The 21,200-nt window shown below is 45.8% G+C and overlaps 1 pseudogene; it reads left to right on the top strand.

Annotated features, from left to right (window-relative positions):
• Positions 1 to 614: 614 nt before the first annotated feature.
• Positions 615 to 1,225, top strand: LOC102146015 (prefoldin subunit 5 pseudogene; annotated as a pseudogene).
• Positions 1,226 to 21,200: the final 19,975 nt, after the last annotated feature.

The following is a 21,200-nucleotide window of genomic DNA, read 5'->3' as shown; positions in this document are numbered from 1 at the left end:
AGTGACGGTTGTAGTAAGCCAAGATCACGCCACTGCACTCTGGCCTGGGTGACAGAGTGAGACTCCGTCTCAAAAAAAATTATAAAATAAAACAAAATTAGTTCAGACCAGGCACAGTAGCTCACACCTGTAATCCCAACACTTTGGGAGGTCAAGGCAGGAGGATCACTTGAGGCTAGGAGTTCAAGACCACCCCGGACAATATAGCGAGACCCATCTCTACAAAAAAAAAAAAAGATAAAAAGAAAAATAGATCTAAATAGGTCTGCCCATCCCTAAGGGAAGATGCTTTGCAGAGAGAAACTGCAGCTCTTCCTCTTCCCAGCAGGCTCAAGGGACAGGATTGCAAAGGCAGCCAGTGAACTCACCGAGGCCAGGCCTGCTGGGAGAGCTTTGTGAGGGGCTGTGCCTCTCATGTCTCCTGGGGGACCTCATCCTTATTGAGAGTCACTGAAGGGACCCTAAATAGGAGGCACTGTGGACACCCACCAAGGGACACAGCCTGAGCATCGGTTGTGCAGCTGGCTGCACCAAAATCCAGGGGACACATTATATAGCCCTGGCCTCAGGGTGTGTGGTCAAGTTGAGGAAGTGAGCAAAGAAATGAAAAGCATCTCTTCGTTAGTCCTCCTTCCCAACATGGCACAGTCTATTAACATCACGGAGCTGCATCTGCCGCAACTAGAAATGCTCAAGAACCAGCTGGACCAGGAAGTGGAGTTCTTCTCCACGTCCATTGCCCAGTTCAAAGTGGTACAGACCAAGTATGTGGAAGCCAAGGACTGTCTGAACATGCTGAACAAGAGCAATGAGGGGAAACAATTACATGTCCCACTGACGAGTTCTATGTATGTCCCTGGGAAGCTGCATGATGTGGAACATGTGCTCATCCATGTGGGAACTGGGTACTATGTAGAGAAGACAGCTCAGGATGCCAAGGACTTCTTCAAGAGGAAGATAGATTTTTCTAACCAAGCAGATGGAGAAAATCCAACCAGCTCTTCAGAAGAAGCACGCCATGAAACAGGCTGTCATGGAAATGATGAGTCAGAAGATTCAGCAGCTCACAGCCCTGGGGGCAGCTCAGGCTACTGCTAAGGCCTGAGAGTTTTTGCAGAAATGGGGCAGAGGGACACCCTTTGGGCATGGCTTCCTAGTGCTGGGAAGAGTCTTGTGCTTAATGCCAATAAATGTGCCAGCTGAGCAAAAAAAAAAAAGAAAGAAATGAAAAGCTAAAGAGTCCAAATGAGGTGGAGCTCAGAGCCCAACAATGACACTATTGGTGGTAACTCAGGGGAGGGGCCAACAGGGAGCAGAGCTACTCTTGGGGTCTTCCACTTCAATTTCTTAATACATTTGATCAATTTGCCCAGCATGAAGATACTTGTTTGCAAAAAGTTTTGTTGTTGTTTTTCAGAGCAGTCTCTGTGGAAAGGCTGAAGCCACGTGGTCAAGCACCATAGCCAGCCAAGACGCTGCAAACCAAGCTGGAGGTTTCGGGGGTTTCCAGTCCTTTTTTATTTTTTTATTTTTTCTAAGGATCAAGCACCATAAAATTCCATCGCTGTTCTGGAGACACAGACATAAATGGAGAATGGATCCCTGTTGTAAGTAAAGATTACCAGGCTCCTGGGGAGATGGATCCCAGATCTACCCGCTTCTGTCCACCACCCCTTCTGTCCATCACCTCTCTACTACTCATACCCCCTTCTGCTACAGTCACCAGACTGCCGATCTCAGCCTCTGCCCCACTCCAGGCCCTTGCCTGAGCCATTCCTACACCTGCAGTGCCCTCCTGCTCTTCCTCTTTCTCTCACCTGTGAAAATCCCACCTGTCCTTTAGAGTTCTACACCTTCCTCATCTCCTCCAGGAAGTCATGTGCAATCAGGAAGTGACCTCTTCCACTCCTGAAATTTTTTTTGTTTTTTGTTTTTTGTTTTTGAGATGGAGTCTCGCTCTGTCGTCCAGGCTGAAGAGCAATGGAGGCATCCCGGCTCACTGCAACCTCTGTCTCTGGGTTCAAGAGATTCTCTTGCCTCAACCTCCCAAGTAGCTGGGGTTACAGGCATGTGCCACCACACCTGGATAATTTTTTTTGTGTATTCTTAGTAAAGATGGGGTTTCACCTTTTTGGCCTGGCTGGTCTCAAACTCCTGACTTCCAGTGATCCTCCCACCTTGGCCTCCCAAAGTGCTGTGATTACAGGTGTGAGCCACTGCAGCTGGCCCACTCCTGAAATTAATGGTGCTCATTACGGATACCTCTCCCATGATGCATACTTGTTATCTCCTAGCTGGGAGCACAGTCATTTGAACGCCTGCCCAGAAGGGAGAGGGAAAGGTGACATCTTTGTATTCTGAGTAGGGACAGTGGCCACTTTCCCTGCAGAGCCTGCGAAAGGGCCCCGCCCCACTCAGGGAGGCAATGGACGAGCTAAGACTGCCAGAGTCCTCCACCTGTGGTTCAAGAATGCCCTATGCCCACACTGGGGTCCAGCCTTCATGGGGAAGCTGGAGAAGATGGAAGAGAAAAGAGTGTTCTACTGGGGTTGAGAGACGTGGCTATAATGTCAGATGCTGCTGACTGTAGGCTGCCCACACACAACTGAGACTGGGAGTTGACTCCAGAAATTAATAAGTTTCCAGCCAGAGCTCAAGACAGGAGAGAGGATTGCTGGGGAGAAGGAAGGAGCAGAGCTGTGGGAAGACTATGCTGACGATGGCGGTGTCGGCCCAATCGTCATTGACACTCGCCATCGGGCCCCTTCCTAGTAACACTGAAATGGAATGCACGGGAAGTCAATGGAGGACACTGGTCTCCCTCCAAGGTCACTTTTGTCAAGGTACCTGGGGGAAGATGTGAATCCAGAAATGTACAGGCTGAGACCTGCCCCCAAATATCAAGGAGTAGGGAGGGACATGTTGAAACTAGGGCTAGGGGCTGGGCATGGTAGCTTACGCCTGTAATTCCAGTACTTTGGGAGGCCTAGCTGGGCAGATCACCTGAGGTCAGGAGTGTGAGACGAGCCTGGCCAACATAGAGAAAGAGCTTGGGCAGAAGAATCGCTTGAACCCGGGAGGTGGAGGCTACAGTGAGATGAGATCGTGCCACTGTACTCCAGCCTGGGCAACAGAGTGAGACTGTCTCAAAAAAAAAGGAAACTAGGGCTGGGAAATAGGTCAGTCTTTCTCCCAGGAGGAGTAAGTGAGGCGGAAGGAAGTTGGGAATGTTGGCCACTGTGTGATTATCTGAATTGCAGCTACAGTTGTCCCTGATAATATCAGCTGATGGGAGTCCATGGACCCACAAGAGCTGTCTCTGAAGTCATGGTGGCTAGGGTAGGGGGAATCAGCTTGCTTGATGGGTAGATGACAAGCTGACACTTGGCTTTAAGAGTAAAGCTTCTCAGCTGGGCGAAGTGGCTCACGCCTCTAATCCCAGCACTTTGGGAGGCCGAGGTGGGTAGATCACCTGAGGTCAGAAGTTCGAGACCAGCCTGACCAACATGGTGAATCCCATCTCTACTAAAATACAAAAATTAGCTGGGCGTGGTGGTGGGCACCTGTAAAGGAGGCTGAGGCAGGAGAATCACTTGAACCCAGGAGGTAGAAGTTGCAGTGAGCCGAGATCATGCCACTGCGCTCCAACCTGGACAAAAAGAGCAAAACTCCACCTCAAAAAAAAAAGAGGGAGAATCTCTGAAAGCCAGTGAGGTTGGTGTAGCAGTCAGAAAGTGTCAGGTTATGCTGCAGTAACAAATAGTCCTAAAGACTACATGGCTTACAACAGCAAAGGTTTATTTCTTGCTCATGCTGCTTGCCCGTTTCAACGTCTGTGCTCTCATCCATGCCATCTTCACTCTGGGACCTGGGCTGGCCAAACTACCCCCATCTGGGACATTGCCAGTCTCATGGTGGTGGAAGGTGACAGATGGCAAAACCACCAGCTGGCTATTGAAGCTTCTTTCCAGAGATGATGTGCATCCCTTCCACCCACATTTTGTTGGTCAAAGCAAGTCACAAGGTCACCCTGGATATAAAATACTACCAGAGAGAGGCACTGCCAGTCAGACATCAAGTGTGATATCAGCAAGACAGGGAGGTATGATCCACCCAAGGGAGGGAAAGCAAATATTTTCAACAATAACACAATCTACCACAGGTGGGATCCCAGCAGGGGTATGGTTTATGCAAATCAAGATCCCATCAAGCAGGATCAGACCCCTGGTGGGGCCTTGTGTGCCACACAAAGAGATCTCCCCACTGCACTCCAGCTCAGGTGGGCGACAGTGAAACTCTGTCTCAAAAAATTGAAAAAAATAATAAATAAATAAACCACCTAAAAATTCCAAAGGAAAATTTAGGAGACCATATGTATAATTTGGGAGCTGAAGAGACTATTTTAATCAAAACAAGAAAGCCAAAAGCTGCAAAAATAAAATTACACATATCCTACTACATTAAAAAGTAATATTTTGTGGGGGAAAGTTACCAAAACAATACAAAGTAGTGGCAGAATTGTTTGCAGTCTGAATGACAGACAAGAAGTTAATATCTGTAATATACAAAAAGCATTTACAAATGTATATTTAAAAAACACACTGTTCAACCTGATCTTCATGGACATTATATATTTAATGCCTCTTAAGATACTTTCAGGATCACAGTATAATTTTGTTGGTTTTTGGAGTCCTATAGTATGTTTATGATATTGGAATCATAGGCAAAATGTTTTTCAATAATTTTTTCAAACTTCTGTTTTCGGCCAGGCATGGTGGCTCACACCTGTAATCCCAGCACTTTGGGAGGCCGAGGTGGGTGGATCACTTAAGTCAGGAGTTTGAGACCAACCTGGTCAATATGGTGAAACCCCCGTCTCTACTAAAAATACAAGAATTAGCCAGGGATGGGGGTGCACGCCTGTAATCCCAGTTACTTGGGAGGCTAAGGCAGGAGAATTGCTTGAACCCTGGAGGCAGAAATTGCAGTGAGCCCAGATTGTGCCACTGCACTCCAGCCTGAGCAACAGAGTGAGACTCCATCCCAAAAAAAAGAAAAAATCTCTTGTTTTCGTGTGAAGTTTGTTCCATGTGTATTTTTCTCCAATCGGTTTTTCTCTTTCCTTCTCTTTCCGTCCTTCCCTGCTTGTTTCATGCAAGCATCATGATTCTTAAGATAAAATCAAATGCTTAATTCACACTTGCACAAAATCCCCAGGAACCTAAGATCACACAGGGACATTTCAGAAAGCAGCCAGTTCTATTTTTCACGTTCTTACTGGCAGTTTCATTTATGGCCACTGCTTTAATGCAGCTTCTAAGAATTTATCACACCCTTTATGATTGAATGCAAACACCCCAGCTTGAGAAGAGAAGCAAGAGAGGGAGAGAGCAAGAGTCTGCCAGTTTCTGTTTACAATACGCTATCGCTTCTGATTCTAAGGAGGAAAAATAAGCTCATAAATTTAAGTATGGAACTTACCCTCTTAGAATGCTCACATTAAGAGTTATAAATGGATTTATGGATTTATGAGGTTTTAAAAAAAAAACTCAAAGCTTGTGCAAACATTTCTTATACGGTCATTGTTTTCCGAGGATTGCGTAAACGGAAGTTCAAGTCAGCTTGAGGATTTTTCTAGAGGTTCAGCAAACTCATATCAAATCAGGGAAATGGGGTCTTTCCTTTCTCTGATTAATTTAATTTCTTCTGTCTCCTCTTGTCTTCTTCCTAGAGTCGGGTGCATCTGAAAGTTCTGTGAACACTAGCCTGCCCCGTTCAGCGGATCTGGAGACAACTATCGCCCTCCTATAAATACCAAGGGTGCCACTGGCCTGCTCCTTACACCAGACAGTCAACAGTCACCAAGAGCCTGATTGAAGCTTTGGGACAAAACAATGAAGCCAAAAGATGGATTTGCTGAGTAGCAGAGACCGTAAACTGCTACTCTCGGTTTATTTATTTATTTATTTATTTATTTTTATTTATTTATTTTTTTTTTGAGATGGAGTCTTACTCTGTCTCCCAGGCGGGAGTGCAGTGGTATAATCTCAACTCACTGCAGCCTCCGTCTCCCAGGTTCAATCGATTCTCCTGCCTCAACCTCCCCAGTAGCTGAGATTATAGGCGCCCACCACAACGCCCAGCTAATTTTTGGATTTTTAGTAGAGACAGGGTTTCACCATGTTGGCCAGGCTGGTCTTGAACTCCTGACCTCAGGTGACCCATCTGCCTCGGCCTCCCAAGTGCTGGGATTATAGGAGTGAGCCACTGCGCCCAGCTGTCTCTATGTTTTAAAAAATAAAATAAAAATAAATATATTATTTTTAGGCTAGGTGCAGTGGCTCACGCCTGTGATCCCAGGACTTTAGGAGGCCGAGGTGAGTGGATCACTTGAGGTCAGGAGTTCGAGACCAGCCTGGCCAACATGGCGAAATGTGGTCTCTACTAAAAATACCAAAAAAAAAAAAAAAAATTAGCCAGGTGTAGTGGCACGCACCTGTAATCCCAGCTACTTGGGAGGCAGAGGTTACAGTGAGCTGAGATTGTGCCACTGCACTTCAGCCTGGGCAACGGAGGGAGACTCTGTCTCAATAAATAAATAAATAAGTAAAATAATAAATAAATATATTTTTGTTAAAACTGGTTTTCCACCATTGGTGATCTTAAAGTGTGTGCTTTGGCCGGGTGCAGTGGCTCACGCCTGTAATCCCAGCACTTTGGGAGGCCGAGACAGGTGGATCACGAGGTCAGGAGATCGAGACCATCCTGGCTAACACAGTGAAACCCCGTCTCTACTAAAATACAAAAAAAATTAGCCAGGCGTGGTGGTGGGCGCCTGTAGTCCCAGCTACTTAGGAGGCTGAGGCAGGAGAATGGTGTGAACCCGGGAGGCAGAGCTTGCAGTAAGCCGAGATCACACCACTGCACTCCAGCCTGGGTGACGCTCCGAGACTCCATCTGAAAAATACATAAATAAATAAAAATAAACTGTGTGCTTAGAACTTTTATTTCAATGATATTATTCTTGAATTGCAAGCCCAGATATCTATAGCATGATTGATCTTAGTGAATTTATTGAGGTGTACATTTTATTTAAAAGTAAAATTGGCTGGGTGCAGTGGCTCATGCCTGTAATCCCAGCATTTTGGGAAGCCGAGGCCGGCAGATCACAAGGTCAGGAGATCGAGACCATCCTGGCAAACATGGTGAAACCCCGTCTTTATTAAAAATGCAGAGAATTAGCATTTTTAGTAGCCTGGGCGACAGAGCAACACTGCACTCCAGCTTGGATGACAGAGCGAGACTATGTCTAAAAAACAAAAAAAGTAAAACTGAAGATGAAATATTTACTATATGTCTAGAAAGGCTGGTTTGCAATACACAATGCTGGATCACCAAATAACTGTTATAGGTAGCATTTGTATAACATTTTTCATTCTTGGATATTGCTTTTACAATTTAGTTTTTCTTTTTTTTTTTTTTTTGAGACGGAGTCTTGCTCTGTCACCCAGGCTAGAGTGCAGTAGCGCAATCTCGGCTCACTGCAAGCTCCGCCTCCCGGGTTCACGCCATTCTCCTGCCTCAGCCTCCCGAGTAGCTGGGACTACAGGTGCCCACCACCACACCCGGCTAATTTTTTTTGTATTTTAGTACAGACAGGGTTTCACTGTGTTAGCCAGGATGGTCTCGATCTCCTGACCTCGCGATCTGCCCCACCTCAGCCTCCCAAAGTGCTGGGATTACAGGCATGAGCCACCGCAACCAGCCTAGTTCTACTTTCATGATGTGAGTCAATGCCATATTTTAAAAGATATTACCAGGTCCTGTACAATTTTTGTATTTTATACTACAGGGAATTTAGTTTAATGAGCTTAAAATAAAACATTGTTGATTGGATTATTAAAAGCAAATCACTAAAAAATCCTCTGTGTAAGACTCTCCCCTGGGCACAGTGACTCATACCTGTAATCCCAGCACATTGTGACACTGAGGCGGGTGAATCTCTTGAGCCTAGGAGTTCAAGACCAACCTGGGCAACATGGCGAAACCCCAGTCTCTACAAAAAATGCAAAAATTAGCTGGGCATGGTGGTGCACACCTGTAATCCCAACTACCTGGGAGGCTAAGGCTACAGGATCACTTGAGCCCAGGAGGTCAAGGCTGCAATGAGATATGATCACACCACTTGCACTCCAGTCTGGGCCACAGAATCTCTATTAATCATACCACAGTCTGGATATATACCCAAAGGATTATAAATCATGCTACTATAAAGACACATGCACACATATGTTTATTGCAGCACTATTCACAATAGCAAAGACTTGGAACCAACCCAAATGTCCATCAATGATAGACTGGATTAAGAAAATGTGGCACATATACACCATGGAATACTATACAGCCATAAAAAAGGATGAGTTCGTGTCCTTTGCAGGGACATGGACGAAGCTGGAAACCATCATTCTTAGCAAACTATCACAAGGACAGAAAACCAAACACCACATGTTCCCACTCATAGATGGGAATTGAACAATGAGAACACTTGGACACAGGGCAGGGAACATCGCACACCAGACCCTGTTGGGGGTGGTGGGCTGGGGGAGGGATGGCATTAGGAGAAATACCTAATGTAAATGACGAGTTGATGGGTGCAGCAAACCAACATGGTGCAGCAAACCAACATGGCACATGTATACCTATGTAACAAACCTTCATGTTGTGCACATGTACCCTAGAACTTAAAGTATAACAAAAAAAAAAAAAAAATCATACCACGGTCTTTCCCATAGAAAGATCTAAGCTCACTAATATGACTGAATTGCTTCTCTGTTGAATTCCAGCAAACATTTAAGGAAGAAATTATACCAACCGTACACAAACTCTTCCAGAAAATAGAAGGAACACTTCCCAGCTTTCTTTATGAGCCCAGCATTATTCTGATACCAAACCCAGGCAAATACATTACAAGAAAACTAGACCAATATCCCTAACGAATGTAGACACAAAAATCCTCAAGGAAATATTATGAAATAAAACACAGCAATACATAAAAATAATACATCATGACCAAGTGGGGTTAATCCCAGGGATACAAAGCTGGTTAAACATTTGAAAATGAATCAATGTAATTTCTTATGTCAACAGACTAAAGATGAGATACCACATGATCATTTCCACAGATGCAGGAAAAGCGTTTGACAAAGCCTGACGTCTGTTACTGATAAAAGCTCTCCGCACATTAGTAAATAGAAGGAACTTCCTCAACCTATTAAAGGACAGCTACAGAAAAGAAAAAAAAATCAACAAAGTATCTTAGTCTGTTCAGGCTGCTGTAACAAAATACAATAAACTGGGTAGTTTATAAACAACAGACACTTATTCTCATAGTTGTAGAGGCTGGGAAGTCCAAGATCAAAGCAAATTTGGTGTCTAGTGAGATCCTGCTTTCTGGCTTATAGACTGTTCCTTGTTTCTGTGTCTTCACGTGGTAGAAGGGCAAGGGTCTTTTTAGGTCTCCTTTTTTTTTTTTTTTTTTTTTTTTTTTTTTTTTTTTTTTCTGAGATGGAGTCTCACTCTGTCACCCAGGCAGGCTTGGGGCTTACTGTGACCTCTTCCTCCCAGGTTCAACAATTCTCTTGCCTCAGTCTCCCAAGTAGCTGGGACTACAATCGTGTGCCACCATGCCCTGCTAATTTTTGTACTTTTAGTAGAGATGTATTTCACCATGTTGGCCAGGCTGGTCTCGAATTCCTGACCTCAAGTGATCCACCTGCCTCAGCCTCCCAAAGTGCTGCGATTATGGTATGACCTTACCTGGCCTCTGGGTCTCTTTCTTAAGGGCACTAATCCCATTCATGAGGGCTCCACCACTATGGCCTAATCACCTCCTGATATGGTTTGGATCTGGTCCCTACCCAGATCTCATGTTAAAATGTAATCCCCAATGCTGGAGGTGGGGCCTGATGGGAGGTGATTGGATCATGGAAGTGAATCCTTCATAAATGGTTTAATACCATCCCCTTGGTGCTATTCTTGTGGTAGAGTTCTCATGAGCTCTGGTTGTTTAAAAGCGTGTTGCACCTCCCTGCTCTCTCTCTTCCTCTTGCTCTGGCCGTGTGAAGACACTTGCTCAGGCTTTGCCTTCCGCCATGAGTAAAAGCTCCCTGAGGCCTCCCCAGCTATGCATGGACTGCAGAGCCCTAAGACAATTAAACATATATATGACCAAGTCTCAGTTCTTTCTTTGTTTTCTTTTTTTTTTTTTTTTTTTTTTTTGAGACAGTCTTGCTTTGTCGCCCAGGCTGGAGTGCAGTGGCGTGATCTCGGCTTACTGCAACCTCCACCTCCCGGGTTCAAGTGATTCTCCTGCCTCAGCCTCCCAAGAAGCTGGGATTACAGGTGCATGCCACCACCTCCAGCTAATTTTTGTATTTTTAGAAGAGAGGGGTTTCACCATGTTTGCCAGGCTGGTCTCGAACTTCTGGCCTCAAGTGATTCACCCACCTCGGACTCCCAAAGTGTCAGTTGTTTCTTTATAACAATGTAAAAACAGACTAATACACCTCCCAAAGTTCCCACCTCCTGATACCATCACCTTAGGGGTTAATATGGCAACATATATGGATTTGGGGGAGACATGAACATTCAGACCATGGCACTAAGTACATCTCTAAAGCTAAGGTCATTAATAGGTGTGTGTTTGTTTGTTTTGAGATGGAGTCTCACTCTGTCACAAGCCATGAGTGCAGTGGCACAATCTTGGCTCACTGCAACCTCTGCCTCCCAGGTTCAAGTGATTCTCCTGCCTCAGCCTCCCGAGTAGCTGGGATTACAGGTGCGTGCCACCATGCCCAGCTAATTTTGCTATTTTTAGTAGACACGGGGTTTCATCATGTTGTCCAGGATGGTCTCAATCTCCTGACCTGGTGATCCGCCCACCTCAGCCTCCCAAAGTGCTGGGATTACAGGTGTGCGCCACCACACTCGGCCAGTTATTAATAGGTTTTGGAGGGCAATTCTTTGTTACGTCAAGACTAATCTTTCAGCCGGGCATGGTGGCTCACACCTGTAATCCTAACACTTTGGAAGACGGGAGGATCACTTGAGCCTGGGAGTTAGAGACCAGCCTGGGCAACATAGTGAGACCCTGTCTTAAAAAAAGAAAATCACTATGATTAAATGCAGCAGTGCAGAATTGCTTTTGGTTTACTATTTTGACAAGAGCTATCCATTTGTCTCGTCCTAACATTTCTTATTCTATAGGTCAGGAAGTCAGTGTGGGAATTCTGCAAGGTGGTGAGGATATTAATCTCAATTTCACAGTAGATATTAGGAAAGTGACCATAGGAAGTTTGTGGGCACAGGGGCCTATCATGAGGCAAAGTCAGGGCATAACTACATTTATCAGCGCTTTTGTTAAAAAGTCAAAAAAGGTCAGGCACGGTGACTCACACCCGTAATCCCAGCACTTTGGGAGGCTGAGGCTGGCACATCACTTGAGGTCAGGAGTTTGAGACTAGCCTGGCCCCCGTCTCTACTAAAAATACAAAAAAAAATTAGCCAAGCATGGTGGCACGCACCTGTAATCCTGGCTACCTGGAAGGCTAGTTAGGAGAATCACTTGAACCCGGGAAGCAGAGGTTGCAGTGAGCTGAGATGGCACCACTGCACTCCAGCCTGGGCGACAGAGTGCTACTCTGCCTCAAAAAAAAAAAAAAAAAAGTCAAAACAAGGACCAGGTATAGTGGCTCATGCCTGAAATCTCAGCACTTTGGGAGGCAGAGGCTGGAGGATCACTTGTGGCCAGAGGTTGGAGACTGGCCTAGGCAACATAGCGAGACCTCATCTCTACAAAAATAATAATAATAATTATTATTATTATTATCTGTGTGTGTTGGGGTGTGGTGCGTGCCTGTAGTCACAGCTACCAAGGAAGCTGAGGCAGGAGGATTGCTTTAGCCCAGGAGTCTAAGGCTGCAGTGAGCCATGATCATGCCACTCCACTCCAGCCTGGGTGGCAGAGCAAGACTTTCCCTATATATTTTTAATAAAATAAAATAAACAGATGGCAGCAAGGCTGTGGAGAAAAGGAAACACTCATTCACTGTTGGTCAGAATGTAAATTGTTCAGCCATTACGAAGAGCAGTTCTGATATTTCTCAAAGAACTAACAGTCAAAGCACCATCCAACCCAGCAACCCCACTACTGGGTAACTACCCCCCAAAAAATAAATTGTTCTACCAAAAGGACACCTGCACCCATGGCACAGCAGTATTCACAATAGCAAAGACACGGAATCAACCTAGATGCCCATCTATGGTGAAAAATATGGTATACATACACCTTGGAATACTACACAGTCATAAAAAAGAACAAAATCATGTCCACTGAAGCAACGGGATACAGCTGCAAACCACTATTCTGAGCTAACTAACACAGAAACACAAAACCAAATAGCACATATTCTCATTTATAAGAGGGAGCTAAATATTGGGGGCACATAGACATAAAGATGAAAACATAGACAAGGGACTATTAGAGGTAGAAGAGAGGGAGCAGGGCAAGGGCTGAAAAATGATCTATTGGATACTATGCTTACTACCTGGTTGACATGTTCATTCATACCCCAAAACTCAGCATCACACCGTATACCTTTGTAACAAACCTGCACTTGCATCCCCTTTTTCTAAAATATTAATAAAAGTTAGCTGGCCAGGTGCGGTGGCTCATGCCTGCAATCCCAGCACTTTGGGAGGCCGAGGCAGGTGGAGGTCAGGAGTTCAAGACCAGCCTGGCTACCATGGCGAAACCCTGTCTCTACTAAAAATACAAAAATTAGCCTGGTGGGGTGGCAGGCGCCTGTAATCCCAGCTACTCAGGAGGCTGAGGCAGGAGAATCACTTGAACTGGGGAGGCGGAGGTTGCAGTAAGCCCAGATAGTGCCACTGCACTTTAGCCTGGGTGACAGAGTGAGACCCTGTCTTGAAAGAAAGAAAGAGAGAAAGAGAGAGAGAAAGAGAAAAAGAAAAGAAGGAAGGAAGGAAGGAAGGAAGGAAGGAAGGAAGGAAGGAAGGAAGGAAGGAAGGAAGGAAGGAAGGAAATTCATTCTTCAGTTGCATTATCCATATTTTAAGAGTACAATGCCACATATGGCTGCTGTCTGCCATATTGGATCACTAGAGATAAAACATTGTCTTCATCAGAAAAGGGTCTATGGCCAGAGCTGGGTTATAGCATGTCACACACATTATAACACCTTTTTTGGCTCTCTAGTAAACAACTTCTGAAGTTTGCAAGCACCTCTCAGCCTGTTACAGTAACAGCCTACAAACAAATTAAAAATTGTGAAGCCCGGGTTGTCCAGACCAGCAGTCCCCAACCTTTTTGGCACCAGGGACTGGTTTCATGGAAGACAATTGTTCCATGGACCAGGAGGGTAGAGGGGGATGGTTTTGGGATGGTTCAAGCACATTACATTCATTGTGCACTTTATTTCTATTTTTATTATTATTATTTGAGATGGAGTCTCACTCTGTCACCCAGGCTAGAGTGCAGTGGCACAATCTCGGCTCACTGCAACCTCCATCTCCCGGGTTCAAGCCATTCTCCTGCCTCAACCTCCCAAGTAGCTGCGATTGTAGGCACCCACCACCACCCCCAGCTAATTTTTGTATTTTTTGTAGAGATAGTGTTTTTTGTTTTTTGTTTGTTTTTTGTTTTTAGACAGAGTCTCGCTCTGTCGCCCAGGCTGGAGTGCAGTGGCCAAATCTCGGCTCACTGTAAGCTCCACCTCCCAGGTTTACGCCATTCTCCTGCCTCAGCCCCCCGAATAGCTGAGACTACAGGTGCCCGCCACCACGCCCGGCTAGTTTTTTTGTATTTTTTAGTAGAGGCGGGGTTTCATCATGTTAGCCAGAATGGTCTCGATCTCCTGACCTCGTGATCACCCGTCTTAGCCTCTCAAAGTGCTGGGATTACAGGCTTGAGCCACCACGCCCAGCCGTAGAGACAGTGTTTCACCATGTTGGCCAGGGTAGCCTCGAACTCCTGACCTCAGGTGATCTGCCCACCTCCGCCTCCCAAAGTGCTGGGATTACAGGCGTGAGCCACCACACCCAGCCTATTTCTATTATTATGTTGTAATATATAATGAAATAATTATACAACTCACCATAATGTGGAACCAGTGGGAGCCCTGAGTTTGTTTTCCTGTAATTAGATAGTCACAGCAGGTGGGTGATGAGAGACAGTGACAGATCATCAGGCATTAGATTTTCATAAGGAGCACACAACCTAGATCACTCATGCACAGTTCACAATACAGTTGGTACTCCTATGAGAACCTAATGCCACAGCTGATCTGACAGGAGGCGGAGCTCAGGCAGTAATAATAGTGTTGAGGAGCCGCTGTAAATATAGACGAAGCTTCGCTCGCTCACCCACCATTCACCTCCTGCTGTGCAACCTGGTTCCTAACAGACCACAGACCTGGCCTCCTGAATATTCCTCCATTCTGAGAGAACAAGTAGCTTCTCAATCAGCAACCCAAAGTGATCACTTCACCAATGCTGACAGCCTAGACTCAAGGGAAACATGCTAGACACCCCCATATTTCTCATATAAAATTCTATTATTGTCAAGTTTTAAACAACCTATTTCTTTTGTTTCTTTTTTTTCTGAGATGGAGTTTTGCTGTGTCTCCCAGGCTGGCATGCAGTGGTGCGACCTCAGCTGTCTGCAACATCCGCCTCCTAGGTTCAAGTGATTTCCCTGCTTCAGCCTCCCGAGTAGCTGGGAATACCGGCGTGCGCCACCATGCCCAGCAAATTTTTGTGTTCTTAGTAGAGACGGGGTTTTGCCATGTTGGCCAGGCTGGTCTCAAACTCCTGACCTCAAGTGATCCACGTGCCTCAGCCTCCCAAAGTGCTGGGATTACAGGGGTGAGCCACCACACCTGGCAACCTATTTCTTTGGACTCCAAATTTGCTGATTTAATTTCTAGAAACTGAGAAATCCAGAATGAGGTCACGGGACTGCATGTGTTTCCATTGGCAGTTCTAGTGCAAAAAATAGAATAGTAAAATAAAATAAAATAAACAAGCAAACAAAAAAAACTCAGATTGTGAAAATGCAGAGAGAGAGAGAGAGGGGTACAGTATTTTAAACTAAAGCATCGTTTGAGAGAAACTTTCTAGATAATGTTGAAGATTGGACAATTCCTAGGTGCCATCCTGTTTGAACCTAATCATCATGAAATTGCCTTTGGAGATTGTCTGTAAAAAGAAACCCTGTTACTTTGTTTTTTTTGTTTTTGTGAGACAGAGTCTCACTCTGTCACCCAGGCTGGAGTGCAGTGGCGTCATCTTGGCTCACTGCAACCTCAGTCTCCCAGGTTCAAGCCATTCTCCTGCCTCAGCCTCCTGAGTAGCTGGGATTACAGGCCCATGCCACCATGCTGAGCTAATTTTTGTAATTTTAGTAGAGGTGGGGTTTCACCATATTAGTCAGGCTGGTCTAGAACTCCCGAGGTTTCACCATGTTGGCCAGGTTAGTCTCGTACTCCTGACCTCAAATGATACACCAGCCTCAGCCTCCCAAAGTGCTAGGATTACAGGAGAGAGCCACCCAGCCAGGAAATTCTGTTTTGACAGCAAGGTTAATGGGGTTCTGTGGACTGGCTCCTGATGGCGGGGCCAAATAGCAGCAGGGCTGAGAATACCTCAATAGTGGCTTTCATGGGGGAGTGGGCCCATCTGATGGGTTGGGCAGGGCTTCCTGGATGGGTGGGGTTTCTTGGATGGGTGTGGCTTGCTGGTGGGTGGGGCTTCTTGGGTGGGCAGGGCTTCTTGAGTAGGTGTGACTTCCTGGGTTGGGCGGGGCTTTGTGTGGGCGGGGTCTCACCGCAGGGCCAGTCCCCTAGGTAGGGGGAGGTAGAAAGACTCCTAGCCGGGGGAGCTGGTACAGAAGCAGATGGTTGGGGGGGAAAGGAGTGAGGAAGGGACAGTTAATGTGGTAACTAAGAGCCTCTGGCCACAGTAAATCCAGAGTTGGGCCACAGACACTATATTTGCTGCAAGGAGGGAGGATGGTACCAGAAGACACTGGAGTTGGGAGGACCAACTCCCAGGACCCTAACCCACTGTGCCCAGATGGGAAACTGGTAACCTGGCCAAGGAGAGTGGTTTAGTGATCCCACTGAAACTGCCTTTGTGAAAATTATGACAGAGGCTGGGCGCAGTGGCTCACACCTGTAATCCCAGCACTTTGGGAGGCCAAGGTAGGTGGAGTGCTTGAGGTCAGGTGCTCAAGACCAGCCTGGCCAACATGGCAAAACCCGTCTCTACTAAAACTTAGCTGGATATGGTGGCAGGTGCCTCTAATCCCAGCTACTCAGGAGGCTGATGCAGGAGAATCACTCGAATCTGGGAGGTGAAGGTTGCAGTGAGCTGAGATTGCCCCACTGTACTCCAGCCTGGGTGACAGAGTAGGACTCTGTCTTTTTTTTTTTTTTTTTTTTTGAGACGGAGTCTCGCTCTGTCGCCCAGGCTGGAGTGCAGTGGCCGGATCTCAGCTCACTGCAAGCTCCGCCTCCCGGGTTCACACCGTTCTCCTGCCTCAGCCTCCCGAGCAGCTGGGACTACAGGCGCCCGCCACCTCGCCCGGCTAGTTTTTTTTTTGTTTGTTTTTTGTTTTTTTTTAGTAGAGATGGGGTTTCACCAGGTTAGCCAGGATGATCTCGATCTCCTGACCTCGTGATCCGCCCGCCTCGGCCTCCCAAAGTGCTGGGATTACAGGCTTGAGCCACCGCGCCCGGCCGACTCTGTCTTAAAAAAAAAAAAAAAAAAAAGAAGTTATGACAGTGAGTAAAACCTGGCATAGGAAAATGATGGCAGTAAAGTAATGTAATCTAGCCGACTTCATCTTGCTTCTAGCCTCTAAACTGTCCTTGTTCATTCCCGGGCATAGGCTAGATTAACTTGTGGAGGAATTTAGTTTATGGTTTAACCTTAAAGCAAGGATGATAATAGCCCTTCCCAAAACTACCCCCTCTTTGTTCTGGGACTAAACTGCCTTTGTAAAACTAATGACAAGTCACAAGATTAGGATTATGGGGATGTCTGAACTCTGCTAAAATGAAGCTAAAAGTTCAGCCATTGAGCTGCGTGTGGTGGCTCACACCTGTAATCCCAGCACTTTGGGAGGCCGAGGGGGGCAGATCCCACGAATTTGGGAGGTAGAGGCTGCAAATTCAAGTGATTCTCCTGCCTCAGCCTCCCGAGTAGCTAGGATTACAGGCGTGCATCACCATGCCTGGCTAATTTTTGTACTTTTAGTAGAGACGGGGTTTCACATGTTGGTCAGGCTGGCGTCGAACTTCTGACCTCATGATCCACCCGCCTCGGCCTCCCCAAGTGCTGGAATTACAGGCGTGAGCCACTGCGCCTGGCCTCTTGAAAGTATTCTTACTAGGTATAGAATTCTAAGTTGATAGTTTTTTTTTTTTTTCAGCATATGAATAAGATTCCATTGTCTTCTGGCTTCAAGGTTGCTGTACAGAAGACTGAGCTTGATCTGTCAGGCCTTTAATTTCTTTTTCTGTTGTTGCTTCAAGACTTCCTGTTTCGTTAATATTCTAAAGCTTCACCAGGATGTTTCTGGGCATAGATTTCTTTGTATTTACCATGCTTGGGATTCCTTGGCTTCTCAAAGCTGATAAGGTCTCTTCTCAATCTGGGAAACTTGCCAGTTATTATCTCTTTACGTATTTTCTCTTCCCCCATTACCTCTTTTCTCCAGGAACTGCAATTAAATAGAGGTTAACCCTTCCCTTTCTATTCTCCATGTATTTTTAACTACTCTTCCATATTTTCTGTCTCATAGCTGCTCATGAAGCATGTGGTGAGTTTCTTCTGTTCTCTCAGTTTACAGATTCTCTCTTCAGCTCTGTCTGATCTGCCACTAAAACCTCCTAATAAGGTTTTGTTTTTTGTTTTTTGTTTTTTGAGACAGAGTCTTGCTCTGTGGCCCAGGTTGGAGTGCAGTGGCACGATCTCAGCTCACTGCAACCTCCGCCTCCTGGGTTCACACCATTGTCCTGCCTCAGCCTCCCGAGTAGCTGGGACTACAGGTGCCTGCCACCACACCCGGCTAATTTTCCTTTGTACTTTTTTGGTAGAGATGGGGTTTCACTGTGTCAGCCAGGATGGTCTCGATCTCCTGACCTTATGCTAATAAGTTTTTTAATAAACAAATCTACATTTTAACAAGTTCTTGGATACACACATGTATTTATTACTGAAAATGGAAATAACATATCAAAATATCCTCCTCTCGCTGTTCAAGTTTGTTGGGGTTCTTTTGTTTGTTTTTTGAGACTGAGTCTCATTCTTTTGCCCAGGCTGGAGTGCAGCGGTGCCATCTCGGCTCACTGCAACCTCCACCTCCCAGGTTTAAGCGGTTGTCCTGCCTCAGCCTCCTGAGTAGCTGCGATTACAGACATGCACCACCATGCCTGGCCAATTTTTGTATTTTTATTAGAGACTAAAAATAGTTTCACCACATTGGCCAGGCTGGTCTCAAATTCCTGACCTCAAGTGATCCGCCCGTCTTGGCCTCCGAAAGTGCTAAGATTGCAGGCACGAGCCACTGCACCCAGCCTCACTATTCAAGTTTTTTTAAAGGTAAAGACACATCTAGCTGCATGTACCCTTCTCTAATGTTATGCTTTATCCAAACTACCCAATGTAAACTCATTTTATATATTCCTTCCACATAAATTTCTTTACTTCAAGTGTTTGATGTTAGGTCTGCTCTCTTTCATTCTTTTTTTTTTTTTTTTTTTGAGACGGAGTCTCGCTCTGTCACCCAGGCTGGAGTGCAGTGGCCGGATCTCAGCTCACTGCAAGCTCCGCCTCTCGGGTTCACGCCATTCTCCTGCCTCAGCCTCCCGAGTAGCTGGGACTACAGGGGCCCACCACTGCGCCCGGCTAATTTTTTTGTATTTTTAGTAGAGACGGGGTTTCACCGTGTTAGCCAGGATGGTCTCGATCTCCTGACCTTGTGATCCGCCCACCTCGGCCTCCCAAAGTGCTGGGATTACAGGCGTGAGCCACCACGCCCGGCAGGTCTGCTCTCATCTCATTGACTTCAGGATTCTAAACCATACATGTAATCCATGAGAACTTGTACTACCTGGATACAAATCAAAAACTAGAACTGAGATATACCAAAGCATCAAATTACAAAGAGGAACAAAGGAAAAAAAAAAAACCAACTTAGGTCATCAAAATCATATTTTGAGTTATTAAAAATTATTGGATTTTGGCTGGGTGCAGTGGCTCACGCCTATAATCCCAGCACTTTGGGAGGCCGAGGTGAGCGGATCCTGAGGTCGGGAGTTTGAAACTAGCCTGGGTAACATGGTGAAACCCCATCTCTACTAAAAATACAAAATTAGCCAGGCGTGGTGGCGTGCACCTGTAATCCCAGCTACTCAGGAGGCTGAGGCAGAAGAATCGTTTGAACCTGGGAAGCAGAGCTTGCAGTGAGCCAGGATTGTACCACTGCACTCCAACCTGGGTGACAGAGTGAGACTCGTCTCCAAACAATAGCAATAAAAATAAAAATTATTGGATTTATGCTTTCACTTAGAGTAAAAAAGCCACAAGAGGCTGGGCATGGTGACTCACACCTGTAATCCCAGCATTTTGAGAAGCCAAGGCAGGAGGATCGTTTGAAGCCAGGAGCTCAAGACCAGCCTGGGCAACCTAGCAAGGCCCCCATCTCTACAAAAAGTGCAATAAAATTAATAAATAAAATAAATCCACAAGAGACTCCTACCATAAAAAGAAGAAAAAGCTGGGTAATCTATAAATTTTGGCATTTCCTGAGCCCATCAGAAATCTAGGCTTCAAGGAAACCAAGTGAACTGAGGTCCAAAGAGTGACTGTGCCCTCTCAGGAGAGACAGGACACATGAAAACTTCCACCTTTGTCAGAGCACAGGAGAAGAAGTGGCCACCAAAAAAGCAGGTGACAGGAAAACAACATTTTAATGAATTCTTAGAGGCTAGAAGTGGGCCAGCATGACAACTTAGAATCCCCCTGGGTACATCAGGATCTAGCAGACCCCAAGTTCACTCGCAATCTCTTTTCCACCTCTTGGTGCTCATGAGAAAGACTGGAGGTAAAAGAGACAGGAAAGGCTCCCTCAGTGGTTCACGGGCATAAACCCCTTCTTACCTCCTAGAACCTTGTCTCACAAGAAGCAGAAGGACTTAAGCCTCAGGGGAAGGGGCAGGAATCCTTCCCATCCCCCGGGGACAGGCAAAGGTTCACTCCTGGTGGAAGTAAGGGCATAAGTAAGACCATCTAGTTCTGGGGGAGGGATAGGAACCTGCCCCTCATTACATGGTGAGGGAGGGTTGAAGCAAAATCTGCTCCCTTGGGAGAGGCAGGAAATACCGCCGGCTAAATCATAAGCTTTGCACCTGTAAACCAAAAATAAAATTCTAAGCCCCCTAACCTACTAAACGGATCCCTTCTTGCCAAGGGCATTCCAAAGTAAACCTGCAAAACTAGTTCAGGCCATGATGGGAAGGAGGGTTGGACATGCCTCATTCTGCCCTCATCTTTTCGGAATTCAGGCACAACTGGCCAGCTTTCACATCAACACAGAGATCTTAAGACTGACAAAACAGACTCTTTGTAGCAATAAGATACCAAATTCCAACCTGACTGAAGTATAGTATCACATGACAGAGCAGGTCATGAAAGAAACAGAAGTATTTTAGCCCAAAATAAATTTTTCTTTGACATATTTTGAAACGACCCTGCAAAGCTGCCTCTTGTCAGGTAAAGTCGACACTCTGTAGAGCGTCCCCTTCCCTTTCCAGGTCTTCTCCTGATTCAGGAGAGATTTAACCAACAGTCTGGCACCTTTCTAAGTCTGATGAGAAACATTTACTATCTATTCTCTCTGAAGCCTTCTTCTCTCTGAAGTTAACCAAGATTGTGCCACTGCACTCTAGCCTGGGCAACAGAGTGAGACTCTGTCCAAAAAAAAAAAAAAAGTGGTCTCCACAACCCCTTATCTTTTTTAAAACTGTTTATTGTATGTACAAAGAGCTATCATGGTTTTTTTGTTTGTTTGTTTGTTTGTTTTAAGACGGAGTCTTGCTCTGTTGCCAGGCTGGAGT

Source organism: Macaca fascicularis, chromosome 3 (genome assembly GCF_037993035.2).
Source record: "Macaca fascicularis isolate 582-1 chromosome 3, T2T-MFA8v1.1".
Lineage (NCBI taxonomy): Eukaryota > Metazoa > Chordata > Mammalia > Primates > Cercopithecidae > Macaca > Macaca fascicularis.
Note: the sequence above shows the minus strand (reverse complement) of the source record. Positions and strands in the feature narration are given on the sequence as shown.